The 13658-nt window shown below is 33.9% G+C and overlaps 1 long non-coding RNA gene across 1 annotated transcript; it reads right to left on the reverse strand.

Moving 5' to 3' along the window:
• Positions 1 to 5008: 5008 nt before the first annotated feature.
• LOC136410419 (uncharacterized) lies at positions 5009 to 5616 on the reverse strand. Its single transcript, XR_010752237.1, has 3 exons — positions 5530 to 5616; positions 5220 to 5471; positions 5009 to 5140 (listed from the first exon to the last, which is right to left on the reverse strand). It is a non-coding gene; the product is annotated as an uncharacterized lncRNA (long non-coding RNA).
• Positions 5617 to 13658: the final 8042 nt, after the last annotated feature.

Genomic DNA, 13658 nt, shown 5'->3' on the forward strand with positions numbered 1-13658 from the left:
CAATACATATAGTTTACGCTCTAAGACTTACATCATTGGGTATATCAAATGGTTTAGATAATGTGCAGGGTGATACTGTTTCAGGGGTCATGCCCTCTTTTCTTCCTCTGAATTCTTTCGCGGCGCATCGCTGGTAGTTTCGAAAGTATAAAATTACTTTTTTATTTTGCTTAGAAACTTTTTTGTCTCTAGCAGTAATTTCGCGTCTGCATCGATTATCGAGAAAAAAATAAAAAAACAATTTTCTGTGATTTTCTAGATTAAATTAAAGTTTATTTTTATCCGCCTTTTGTAAGTTATTTATCTTCTATTTTTGAGAATTTCGAGAGTTTCTTTGGAATTACCTGTTAAAAATTACAGGTGGAGTGACCCCAAGTAATAACTTAAATAATCATAATAATAACGATAACTCAGAAACTACTTTACAGCTACTGTTGAAAATGACCTCCTCCAACCCCTACACATGCGTTCGCCCTTCTTCTGATTGATGCACGTGCTCTTTCGAATACGTCTGGAGGGTAACCATTTAAAGTGCATCTAATTTCGTAACTTATCAATAGTCTAGTCGCTTTTAATTTTTTTAATTTGAACACCCTGTAGATAAATAACAAAGTGTTTGCGGACCTGTGTTTATATGAACTTTTAGTCGTGAAATAAGCCAGATTTACCCCATTTCGTATGTACGTGATATTTAGATTATTAGTGATATTTATAAAGATATTGTTATGAATTCTAGGGATTATAAAGAGGGCTAAAATAATGCTAGTACTTCATATTAAAAAAAATCCTAGCTGCCTTCGTTGTCAAGTTATTCGCTCTCAAAGTAAGAGTTAAACAAGGATTTTGCTTGAACTTTCATGGCAGTAATGAAAGTTGAGCGGTTTAAAAGACTCATTTATTTCCATATGTAAACATACCATTTTAATAATAAACTTCTAGGAGTATTTCATTTGACTTCACACTGATGGCATGTTTGATACACGTTGGCAATAAAATGCGATTTTCTCAAAAACGGCACAAGGCATCGATTAACGTAAAGGTATGCCTTTTTTGTGGGAAAATTATGAAAAAATCAAGCTATGCAAAAAAATACTGATTACATCAACTCATCAAAAAAAGAAATCAGTTTAAATGGGAAATTTTGACTTCCCGTGCATAAAAAAGGCGTATGAAACATCTGTTTACATATGAAAATAAGCATGACTATGAGTTATTTAAACCGTCCATCCTTCATTGCTACCATGAAAATCGTTTTAAAGTTACAGCAAAAATACGTTTTTTAACTTCTTACTTTGAGAACGAATAACTTGGTAACGAAGGCTGCCGGGAATTTTTTATCCGAAGCACTAACCTCTAGAATTTATGACACGACCTTTCCGGATCCCCTGTATTTTTAGTATGTAAATGGCCGTAAAGAAGTGATTTTATGAATTGCGAATTTCGTGCGTTTTGGAGATAACAAAGGCTCCGTACTTCCACAATCTCCAGCCATGGCAATAATTATTATCGGTTAGTTAATTATTAATGTTATTGCCGAGTGTTTTCCCATCCGTAAGATACCTGTAGAGACGAGCTTCTGATCTCAAATCTACAAAAACCCGGATCTACAGGGTAGATCACGAATGTGCTCAGTTGGTGCTTCGCGAACGAATTTATGTATTTATCATCAGGATATTGACGCGCATCAAATAAAAAAGTAAAAATGCAACATTGATCCATGTACTCAATAAATAAATGTCCCGGCTTCAATATAAATTAATTATTTTCATAAAACCAAAAAGGGTTTTATCCGTCTCGATTTTGGTTGTGGTATAGACACCTGCTGTCACGCTGACCTGTAGTCCATTTTTCTGTGTCCATCGCCTTTACTTTGATCGACTGACGTTTCGACTCGGTCAATTTATAACCTGCTCCTCTTTTTTCCGGATTCTTTTGATATGTGACCGACTTGACCACTTCGGACCCTACAGAAAGACTTTGTTTCAGAGTTCAGTGCGCATTTTTATCGAATTATCAAAAAGCGCGGCGCAAGTTTTAATGTATCTTGATTCACTCATCGGCTAGAAAGAATCAAACTTACCCGAAGACGCTGGATACGCCCACTAATTAAAGACAACAACACCAGACCTTAAGGCGTAAAGAGACAAGGTCATACCATCAGGCATAGTAAACAAAGCCATTCATGAACAATCTTACTAGTCACTCTAACACTGTTACCAAATTGTAATGGATTTTCACTTGCGATGCTCATGAGATGAGCTCTTTGGTACTGGAAGAATGCAATGCGATTTTTTTAATAAGATTTTCAATGTTGTTTCACACAATGGACGCGGCAGCGTCCCCTTATTTCGACGCCGACGCCCTCGCACTGTCGATGAATACTGCGTTTAGGGATGCTGAAGGGACGACTGGACCAGGGGTGGAACATCGGAGTTTGTTAAAAAAATCATGGCAGCTGCTGAATTAGGGGAAGGGGGTAGTTTGATACGACGGAGCTGCTTTCTAGTTGCGTTCCTTTCCATAAAAGAAATTTACATAAAATATTAATTTAACGTGAAAATATCACTGATATTTGTGACGAACTTCGAAAATAGGGAGCTCCACATTGGATTCAATCTCAGAGCAGGTTTCAGGAAATAGGTAGTTCTAAAATTCATAAAAATCCGCGGTGTTTTATGCGATGTTCGAGTGCCAAAACAGTGCGAAATGTCTTCAGGATTTCGAAAATTCTTGAAGAAAATATGTAGAGTACTTAGAACTTTACCAAAAAAAAAATTTTAAATATCTTGAAAACTGGTAAAGCAAATTGCAATTCAAACGCGCACAAATATATAAGATGTTTCATTTAAAGTATCGAGTTTATGAGAATATAGGCAACTATCAATAAATGTTCATGATTTTTAACCAGAAAATAAGAAAAAAATAACGAATTAATGCCCTATAATATTTCGGGCTTTGGATCACTTAAGACCGAACTCTTACCCTGATTTTTAACTACCACATCCACAAGTTCAAATTTGAGATTATTCCAAATACTTCAGCTCGATCCTGGTTAGTCACATGTATTCTAAACTTGAGCTCGCACTGCATTAAGCATCAAAATCCCCAATACTGCTCCGACAGGATGTGGCAATGTAAATTATTATCAAATTTTAACGTAATTCAATGCTGTGGTGATATATTATCAAAAATTTGCCAAAACGAATAAATGCCGCCATCTACCTCGGACACATTAAAGCGAGCATTACTCCAATACTCTTACAGATGGCGGCAGGAGTATAAAATTGAAGAAAACCATTCACAATTTTGGAATGGCTGCGTTTACATCGCTTTAGGTTTTTAGAATCGAAATGTAAATATATTATAATTGAAAAATAATTCAAATAGTTTTAATGAATTGGAAATAGTCAAATAATTGTATATTGTTATCTTTTATGGGGGTTTTATGTATATTTGCAATTAGAAGAGTTTTCTTTTTTAAGATTAATTTTAAAGACAAATTAAATACAAGACTCTTAAAACGTCACACTAATGCAGCACTTAGGATTTTCTGTTTAGCAGAAACGCATTAACTTCAACGGAGCTTAATTTGAACACTTTAATGTTTGACCGTGAAAATTTTATCAACACAATTTTTCCATCATTGCACCTAAACAACTTTCAACAAACCCCGTGTAGACATGTACTGATTGAAAGAACATCGGCAAAAGGGCAAACTGTGTCTCACAAAGGGCTCATTGTCGAGGAGGGAAAATTTATGGCCAACCCACTGCCATCGTCCCTTGTGTAGCATGCACGAAGGGTCAAATCATTGAGTAATAGGCGACGATTGTTATATCAAACTAATTTACTTAATGCTGATTTTTGCCGATTTGGATGTGCGAAATTCACAGTAAGAAAAATTCTAGTAGATTATTTGTAAGTGTTTTGGGAGAGCGTTTGGTGCGTGCTTTTGTGGAATCTTTCCGTTCTGAACATATTAAAAATTTGCAATCAAACTGAATTAAGAAACTCAGATTTTCCCTTATCACTGACATGTATTTCTGTACAAGTCAATAAACCCTGCAGATACCTTTTAAGGGCTGTGCAACCCCTCGAAGTCATTAATCATAGCGCGACAATTTCACAGTAGACAGATGTCTCACGCTTGAAAGCAGTTACTACTCTTATTAACAGAATTGAGGGTCCTTTGCTGTTTTTTGCTACTATACAGGGTGAGCCATAAAATGGTAAAAAAAGAACATTAAAACAAATTCTAATGGAACTTATTTTAATACCATCATTACAAATAATAAATTACATCCTTACACATACAATACAAATATAATCACTAGAGAAAAATAAAAAATGCAGAGTGACAAATGTTTAAAGTCTAAATAACCCGAACAAATTATGCAAGATTTCCATATTGTAGCATTGGAACTGGTGCTGGAAGGGGCGAGACAGTTGGAGGCGCTGCAGCTACCTTAATCAGCGATATGGTTGAGGTGAGCATGAAAGGGCAAGTAACCTGAAGCCCAAATTCACAATTACAAAGCATTCAAAAATCAGTAACGCCGATTGGGGACCCATCAGCATCTAAAATCCCCATATCCAATTCCCCGTAATCTCGCGAGATCTCAGCGCTACGCTTTCGTTCCTTAAATGACACTGACCCTGCAGAAGTTGAAAGCGGCTGCTGGATTAGGAAATAGGGATAACAGCACTAAGGACGTAGATGAGAAAGATGGATATGCTGATGTTAATAAGAATAGAAATGAGATGGATGGAACCAGTAATTCCCTGGCTGCCATGCCCTTTTGCACCCATAGGTTTAGGGTTGGTAACCAGGGAAGTTTAGGAACACATATGAGGACATTGCGGCGGAATCTCCGCTGCTGGGTGACGAGGTGTAAGCAGGAGTAGCTTCGTTTTCGTTTTCTTCTTCTGCTTCAATCGCCTATTTTGCAACCAGACCTTTACTTGAGTCTCAGACAACTGAAATCGTGCAGTCAGGAATGTTCTCATCTCTGTTCCGATGTAGTGGTCAACGAGGCACGCAGTTTCTAGTTCTGACAACTGTTCCGAAGAAAACTGCGTCCTGGTTCTCTTCGCCCTCCGGCTTAACTGGACTCTTCTCCTAGCGAAGTTTCCGGAAGTTCTAATTTTAAATTAAAAATAAAGACAATTTACTTCTGCGTTCAGTAAGGGCCGAAAAATCAAAGTATGGATAACTTTACCTGAAGGATAATTTCCACAGATACGACGAAATAAGGACGGGTCGTTGGCGAGTTTTTTGGTTTCTATAAAATTATCTCGATGACAAAGTTGCACGGTCTGTTGGCCCCAATTTGATTAAATAATTACCAGTAGGATAGAAGCTACTAGTATCGCCTCCAGTTAGCTGCCCCATTGTAAGCGAAACTATTAACATTTGGAAGTTAGCGAGCTGCATGGCCTCCATGTAAAAGCAGTTGAAAAGCGTTATCTCCCTGTCAACATCATTAACTTAATGAGAAACCCTCTATTGCTATGCCCTTAGGTACTTACCCTGGACGGGCCACAATAGTTGAGTGTATTCAAGAAGTTATGTTAACAAAACTAGAGAAATAAAATACTGAATTAGTTTCTTTGAAGGTCAAGCACTAACTGGCTGGTGGTTCTATAAAAATACCGATTTTTATTCTTGAGCTTGAGGTGAGCTTATCAGCTCGTTGAAAAGGTCACAATAAGGTTGTAAAACTAATCCTTTTAGGCCTTTTCAGACTAGATAAGAAGGAGAAAAAGGGAGGAGACTTATAGACGACCGGTAAAATATAAAGTAAAAATGGTTCTTTCGGAAATCTACACAGCGCGGTATTTTAGCACCTAATACAGGGTGAGTCGTAACGGAACCGGCATAGAGCTGGTGCATCTAGGACACCTCAAAATATGACGATTTGTTGAATTTTTTTTCCACGATTAATAATTGAGGAGACATTGACTTCCGGACCCGGTTGGTAAATTTATACGGCATATTTTAGCAATGCGTTATCACAACGCAACAAAATTTGAGACATGTTTTATTCTTATCAAAATCTTTAATTAGTAGAAATGTGAAATCGATAGATGCTTAATAAGGTTTGGATTAGGGGTAAAGTAAGGTCTAAAAGACTTGCAATTTTTTTATCAGTAAAGTAACTAACAAACGAACAATATTATTTAATAGCAAATTTAATTCTAAAATTTTTATTTTTTTCAAAATTTGTCGAAAACCTTACCATTTTTGATGAAATTGCAGTTTGGTAGAATAGAACCTACCCAAATTTAAAAGGATTTAAAGGGATGCGGTTTTTGACAGGTAAGATATTTGCAATGTGTAAAAGTCATGCAAGTGACAGATATCCTAAATGTGGCACTACATTAGGTACTAATGTGAGGACCATTTTCAATATCTCGCAAAATTCCAGCACTAACAACATATTAGCTTGTTCATTAAATGAAAATTTTCAAATCATGTTTAAGCCCAATCGAACTGATATAATGCCACATTTAGGGTATCTGTCATTTGCATGACTTTGACAAATTACAAATAGCTTACCTGTTAAAAACCGCATCCCTTTAAATCTCTTTAAATTTAGATTGGTTTTATTCCACAATGATGGTGATTTTATCAAAAACGATAAGGTTTTTGATAAATTTTAAAGAAGAATAAAATTTTTAGGATTAAATTTGCTGTTAAATGGTATTGTCCTTTTTCGGTTAATTCAGAGAAAAAATCCCAACTCTTTTAGACCTAACCTTATCCCCAGTCCAGCCCTTACTGAGGATCTATCAATTTCAATTTCTACCAACTAAATATATCGATAAGAATAAAACATGTACCAAATTTTGTTGCGTTGTGAAATGGCACCACTAAAACTTGCCGTTTTTTAGAAATTTATAAGCCAACTTCGAAGGTCAATGTCTTCTCAATTATAAAAAAATGAGTAGAAAAAAAATGAACAAATCCTCATATTTTGAGGTCTTCTACATGCTTCTGCTCTGTATCGGTTGCGTTACGACTCACCCTGTATAGGGATTTATGTGTTACATTTGTACCTTCATACCTCTCGGCAGTAATCAATTGCGATCAGTGGAATGCCGGCAAAGCCGATTTGCTGGTAAATTTCTATATGATAATTTTATCAATTACTTTTTAGGAAATTACTTCCAATATTCTCTAGTCCTTTACAATTCATATCTCCTCAGATGTGACAAATTTTCCTGCATCGTCACACAGAGGGTTTTGATTCTTGATAGTTAAAATAATTTTTCAAGGGTTTCGATCTGTAAAAATTCAAGTAACCTGACTACCTGACTAGAGCAAAAAATGCCAAACTGTTGTATTTTTAGTATAAAAATAATTTTAACGTAAAAAACACTTATACTATCGGTTTGAAAAACATGGTTTAAGCAGTAAAAAATCTGAATTTATTTTCAAATAACAACTTTTAACTTTCGTAGTCTGCTCACATCATTATTATGTGTCAACTCTAACGATTCCCATTTTCACCTATTAATAAAGGAAATCGTGAAAATATTTCTTTTTTCCCATAGATGAATAATTTCCTTATTCAGAGCCCTTAATTATGATTCTATTTACAAGCACAACTGACTGTGGGAATTTGGGCGCAAAGCTGCGGTAATAAACTTTGTGACGGTCATAATAAGATAATGGAAAAAAAAATTGTATAAACTGACTCATAGGTTTAGTAATTGTGATTTGAAGAATCATGAATGCCTGGTTTATTTGAGAATAGTTCTGATGTGTCAGCGAACAAGAACAAAATTTGATGGCGCATGGTTTCCATGAAAGAGAACTATGGGCAAGTCTCTGGTTACTCAAATTAACGAGAAACTTTCATATGAGGGTTCTAATAGGTGATACCTGCAATATTCTCAGGTTCTTAAGATCTTATTACTTTTTATTTTTTTCTTATTAGCTGTGAAGAAAAGCTATAATTTGCATTGGTGGCAGGTATACAGGATGTTTCAGTTTTAACCCGCATAACTTTAATAGCGTATTGAACGTCCAAGATTAATTTCAGTTTGCTACATAAGCCAACGTCCAATAAGGCTTCCTTTAGCAGATGCGGGAGTTCAAATTTAATTTAAATAATGGAAAATATTAAATTTCTTCGAGAAGGGCTAAAGATTCTTTCACGAAATTTTGTAGATGTTGACCACTGTAAACGACGCATATGCTTTACTGGAAAAATATACTTTTCAGCTTTTCCAGTTGCGTGCCTACCTCCATGTTAGGGGATGTTTTTTCAGAAAAAGTGGTACGTTTTTCTGAAAATAAAAAATATTCTTAAATTCCTCATTCAATTATGGAGAAATAGTCTCTGTTGAGATTTTTTCTTCCGACCCACCGTTTCCAAGTAAAAAAAAAATTAAATAATTTTAATGCACGTTCTAAATTAATAATTAAAACGTAGCGGTACCAACACTTTCTTGGGAATTTTAAAAGAAATGGAAAACGATCTATCACATTTTATTTATTTTTACTCTTAAAAAATGCCAGTAGCGCATCACTTTTTCTGAAAAAATATCTCCTAATATGAAGGTGGGCATGCCACTGGAAAACCTAACAAATATTTTTTTCTAGTAAAACATATGCGTCGTTTATAGTCGTCAACATGTCCAAAATTCCGTTAAAAAAAAATCTCCGGCCTTTTTTATTATATTTCCTCGAAGCCAGGCATTTTTAATGCAATACTAAGAAGTACGAGTGCATTTTAGAGAAAATTTTAATTTTTTCTTGTTTTCATAAATTAAACACACTGCAATAAATTTTTGGATAATTCCTAAGCATTTTTATTTTTCCTTAGGAAGTTTGGAGACGTGCCAAAGTATGGTATTATAATTTTTCCTCGAAAACGAATCGAGAGACGAAAAAAGTCAAGAGGCAAAAATGGATTTGTAGTGGGTTTGTCTGAGTATTGCATGAAAACCCCAAAAAACTGCAGAGTGATATTTTGTTATGCAAACAAACAACCGACTTGCTCGCTGGGCCCTCCCCTGAAAATTCTAGATCAAATCTAATTAGCCCAGTAGATGTCTAATAATTATGTCAATAAACCATAAAAATTTCACTAAAATCGGCTAAAGCGTTTTTAAGCTATTAATAAAAAATCTATTAAAAAAAAACTTAACACCCAGTATCTGGGAAACGAAGCATTTTCGGACCAATGTTGATATGAATCTGTTTTCATGTTTTGGCGAACGAAATCTCTCCTAAGCTTTTGTCGCTTCAACTCTGAAACACCCTGTATAGTTGTTACGGCTCGTATTCGTGATCCTATTTTCATTGGGGTAGCGTTCAGTGATGTACTAAACAGTTGATGGACATCTATTTAACATTTTGGCTATGTCCCTTTGGCCGTCTCCATCTTAGTAATGGATTAGAATGAAGTTTCTTTCACTGTCCACCTTTTGACGACCCATTCTTATGTACTTTCGTTTAACTGGTTGAAATGTTACTTTGAAATGTCAAACTAAGTGAAAACAATTGCTAAATCAATGCCGACTTAGTAAATTTAAATTGACACGTTTGCGCCGTTTTTTCTTAACTGCATCACTTAAGCTGTGGCATTTAAATCGCACGTTAAATTAAATAAATTATTGTTGCTTAAGGGGGGGCCTATCTGAGTAAAATATTAACTTATACACTTTAAGCACACGTATATTAATTTAATTTCAGTATACTGTTTTTCCAAAATAAATATTGTGCCACTAAGGTCTGCATCATTTGAACTGTGAACCATTGTATGTATAATCCTTTTAAACCTGACCGTGAATCCGCAGTTTACGAGCCAATTAGCATAATAATATGCCGAATAAACACAATGAGACATATTTATGGCACTGAAATAAGAAGACATTAATATTTTATAGCCCGGTCCTTCTGAGGGTTGATTTGCTACCCTTAAGTGACGTTACCTTGAAAGAAATGGCTCTTCTACTTAAAGGTACTAAACATTATGATAAATTATGAACTCCCAAAATTTGCCAAGTGGCCCAAACTTTTATTGAGGTTTCAAAGGGCTAAGCACTTGTGAACGTTTCTGGTAATTCGGTCTATCACTATTGTATCATTTACAGCGGTTCCTGCATATCCGGTCTATTGTTATAATATGTTTGCCAATAAATCCTCATGATTATGTTCATTCCTCATTGTTACCGTCTTGCTGCCAATCTTGCAGTAATCAGCAGTCGACTTAAAAAAATTCAAGTTAGCTCTTCAGAACTCCTTTATCTCACTTTTTTGGTTTATGGAACATTAGACCATTATAACTGCACATCGACAAGATATGTGGTAACCCCAGAAAAAGTATGCAAGGTGTTATTTAAGTACGTGGCCAAACTTCAAGGGGTGATTCTTTGAATGATTCTAAGGCAAAAAGTGCATATAAACCTAGGTCCGCTTCTTTTTCAAGATACAGTATGTCAAACTTTTTTAAAAAAATCGTTTTTTTACAAAAATCTTAATAATCCTTCAGCCGATTTTCTTGTAATTTGGCATTTATTTATTGTAAATTAAAAAAAAAATTACATACCATTTATTTAAGAATGGTTTTAATAGAGCGTTTTTCTTGTTTACTTTTTCTTAAATTTCCAGCTTTATTCTTATGCGCGCCTCTAGCAAAAGCAGACAAACAATTTATAGCTAAAAAGATTGCTTTGTACTACATTAAAAACTATCACCATGCTTCAACGTCATATTAGTTTGCGTCTTCTTGTTATTTATGATTTTTTTTTAATATATAACGATTAAAAAATAAGTTTGACACCCTATGTGTTGAAAATAAAACATTAGTGGATCTATGTTTATATAAACTTTTCATCTTAGAATCGTTCAAAGAATCACTCCTTGAAATTTGGCTACGTACTTAAAAACACCCTGTTCATAGATGTTTCCTAACACTTACTGGATAAGAATATTTTTTAATTACCTCTCGAATAGTTTGACCATATGGCAACCAATGACCAAAATTTTTAACCGGTGGGCAATAACCACTGATTTTGTTGGTTTTTTCTGTACCTGCTAAAATTAACTAATATTCGTTATAAACAATTAGTTTTCGTGGTAAACATGTACAGGGTCAAATTAGAGTGTTTTGTCAGGAAAAACTCATTTCCTGACTAGATAAAAGAAAACTGATTTAGCTGTTACGGGCACGATTTTTGAGAAATGTTTAATATCAAAAACCGTTTCTCGATATCGTCATAGCCCACTAAGATGTAGAAGGTTTTTAGATTTTTGAGTATTTTGAAAATTACCAATAATTTTCTTATTTACAAAAATATTAGAATTTCGTAGAAGCATTATTATAGCACTTTTTTGAGAGGAATCTAATGAAGTGCTCAATTTTTTTCTGCTGTTCACCGTTTTCCTACAAATTGCTGCAACTTCATTTTTTCAAATATAAATCATACGTGGCTATGACTTGACAATATAAACAATTCTAAACCTTTTTCAATTATATATTTATCTTTAATATTTATTATTGAAAATGTCGAAAGTACAACGTATTAATTTTTTTGAGGTAAGTTGGCTATTAAAATTCATCCTGTACATATACGAGTTATGCTATGCAAAATACTATAGGACATCGCGACAGGAATCTGACATACTTTGTAGCAATATTAGAAAAATAATGCACAAATGCGCCCTTATTTTTTGCATTCGAATAATATTTTTCCATTGGTGACCATCATTGCTCTGGTTAAGAAGGGAGTTTTTCCAACCTTCGTGTACCTTTTAGTAGTGGCGTTTAAAATAACTTGTTCAGAGAATTTCATACTGAATTGGGAATACAAGAAGCTGATGCGATATATCTCTCTTTATCTAACACATGTAATTGTATGTCCCGTTAATTGAAAATTCTATTTTTCCGTCTTTCCTTTAAATACGCAAATATTAATTAAATTAAAAAAAACTCATTAATTTCTAAAGTTTTGCAAATTTACAAATCTTTGGAACATAACGAAAATATACGCATTTACCCTCTAAAATCCCAAAACTATGTAACAAACAGTTCAAAAATTGTTTCATAACATATACAGGGTGTTTCAGAATTATGGTGACAAATCGATAGAGGTAACAGATTATCGAAAAATAAATATAGTTTACTTAATAAAAGATTGTGTTAAGACCCGTCATTTCTGAGACACAGGGTATTAAAATTTTACTTTTTTTTTTTTTCAAATTTATTGTAAAACTGCTGGGATTATTGAAATGAAAATCGGTGTATTTTTGTTTCGTAATCCGATAAATTTGATGGGCATAATTGAAATTTTGTACATAATAGAGAGCGCTAGTTACACGTGTATCATTACATATTTTCATCCAAAACTTTTTTAAATTTAGATTTATCGATTAAAGAGTTCAATAATATTAAAGAACAGTCAATTCTGCACAAAAAAGTTACTCTTAGTAAAATACTCTAAAGTGAACGGTTGTCCAGAAAAATGATAATTATTGTCATATCGACTTTAAACGCTTTTTTTTAAGAAAGTCTGAGGTTTTTCTATCATTGCTTTTAATACTATCTAATTACAATGAAATAAACACTAAAATTACAATAAACGTTCAAAGTGATGACCGCGTTGGTCAATACATAAATTGCACCGTCGTAACAAGTTTTATGGTACCCTTTGGAAAATTCCTGGGGTATTCCGAATCACATCAAAAGCATTGAAAATTCTTTCAGTTAATTCTTCAACATTTATTACTGGTGTCGTGTAGACTAAACCCTTCACATGACCCCAAAAAAAATTAATTAATGACATGATTATAAACGGTCAATTTACTGACAGTTAATTTACTAATGGTTTGCAATGTGCATAAAATTTATTGTGTAATAATAGAGTTGAATATCAGTTTTGAAAAGGTCAAATTCAATTTAAATTTAAATATATTAAATATATAAATAATATACATACATATATTAAAAAATCGATATAAAATACAAACATGAAGTTACAACTTAAAATTAAAATTTAACATTAAAGATAAAAATTTATTTTATTAATTAAATTACGTGGAAAAATAAAAACCAACAATTGAAATCAATGTAAATTTCAAATTTGTCATCCCAATCTTCAACGGAAATAGATTAGTAACTCCTTTACTTATTACTATATTATTTATTTTAATCGCTTTATTTGTTCTTTGATTCCCAACAATGCTGTGGCCCTTATCTGCCTGCACGAGGAAACTGACTTTCCATCTCCAGGAGCTGATCTGACGTGAATGAAACTTTCATACTTTGATGCTCCCAGCTTGAGGGTAGTTCTCCCCAAAAGCAGTTTGGCCATGGGATTACTGAAAATCTGGAATCACACAAAAGCCCAAATTCAAAAAAAGATAAAGTGTTATGTTTGATAATTCATAGTTCAGAAGGTAAGTCAAATTACGATTTTTCGCTCTTTCTGACGATTATTACTTACCGTCACAGACTGGCGCACACTCCAATTGAAAAGGTTGGATTTAGGCCTCTAGCCATTAGGTATGACTTTGATCAGCTAACTGTTCGATTTTGTAAAGGCTTCAGGTAGTTTTTATTCAGCTGAGGATTATTTTTGGTGAAGGGAAACCAATCAGGTACTCAAGATTTTGATTCAGGTTTTAAACACCGCAGACATTTTCC

Source organism: Euwallacea similis, chromosome 8 (assembly GCF_039881205.1).
Source record: "Euwallacea similis isolate ESF13 chromosome 8, ESF131.1, whole genome shotgun sequence".
Classification (NCBI taxonomy): Eukaryota; Metazoa; Arthropoda; class Insecta; order Coleoptera; family Curculionidae; genus Euwallacea; species Euwallacea similis.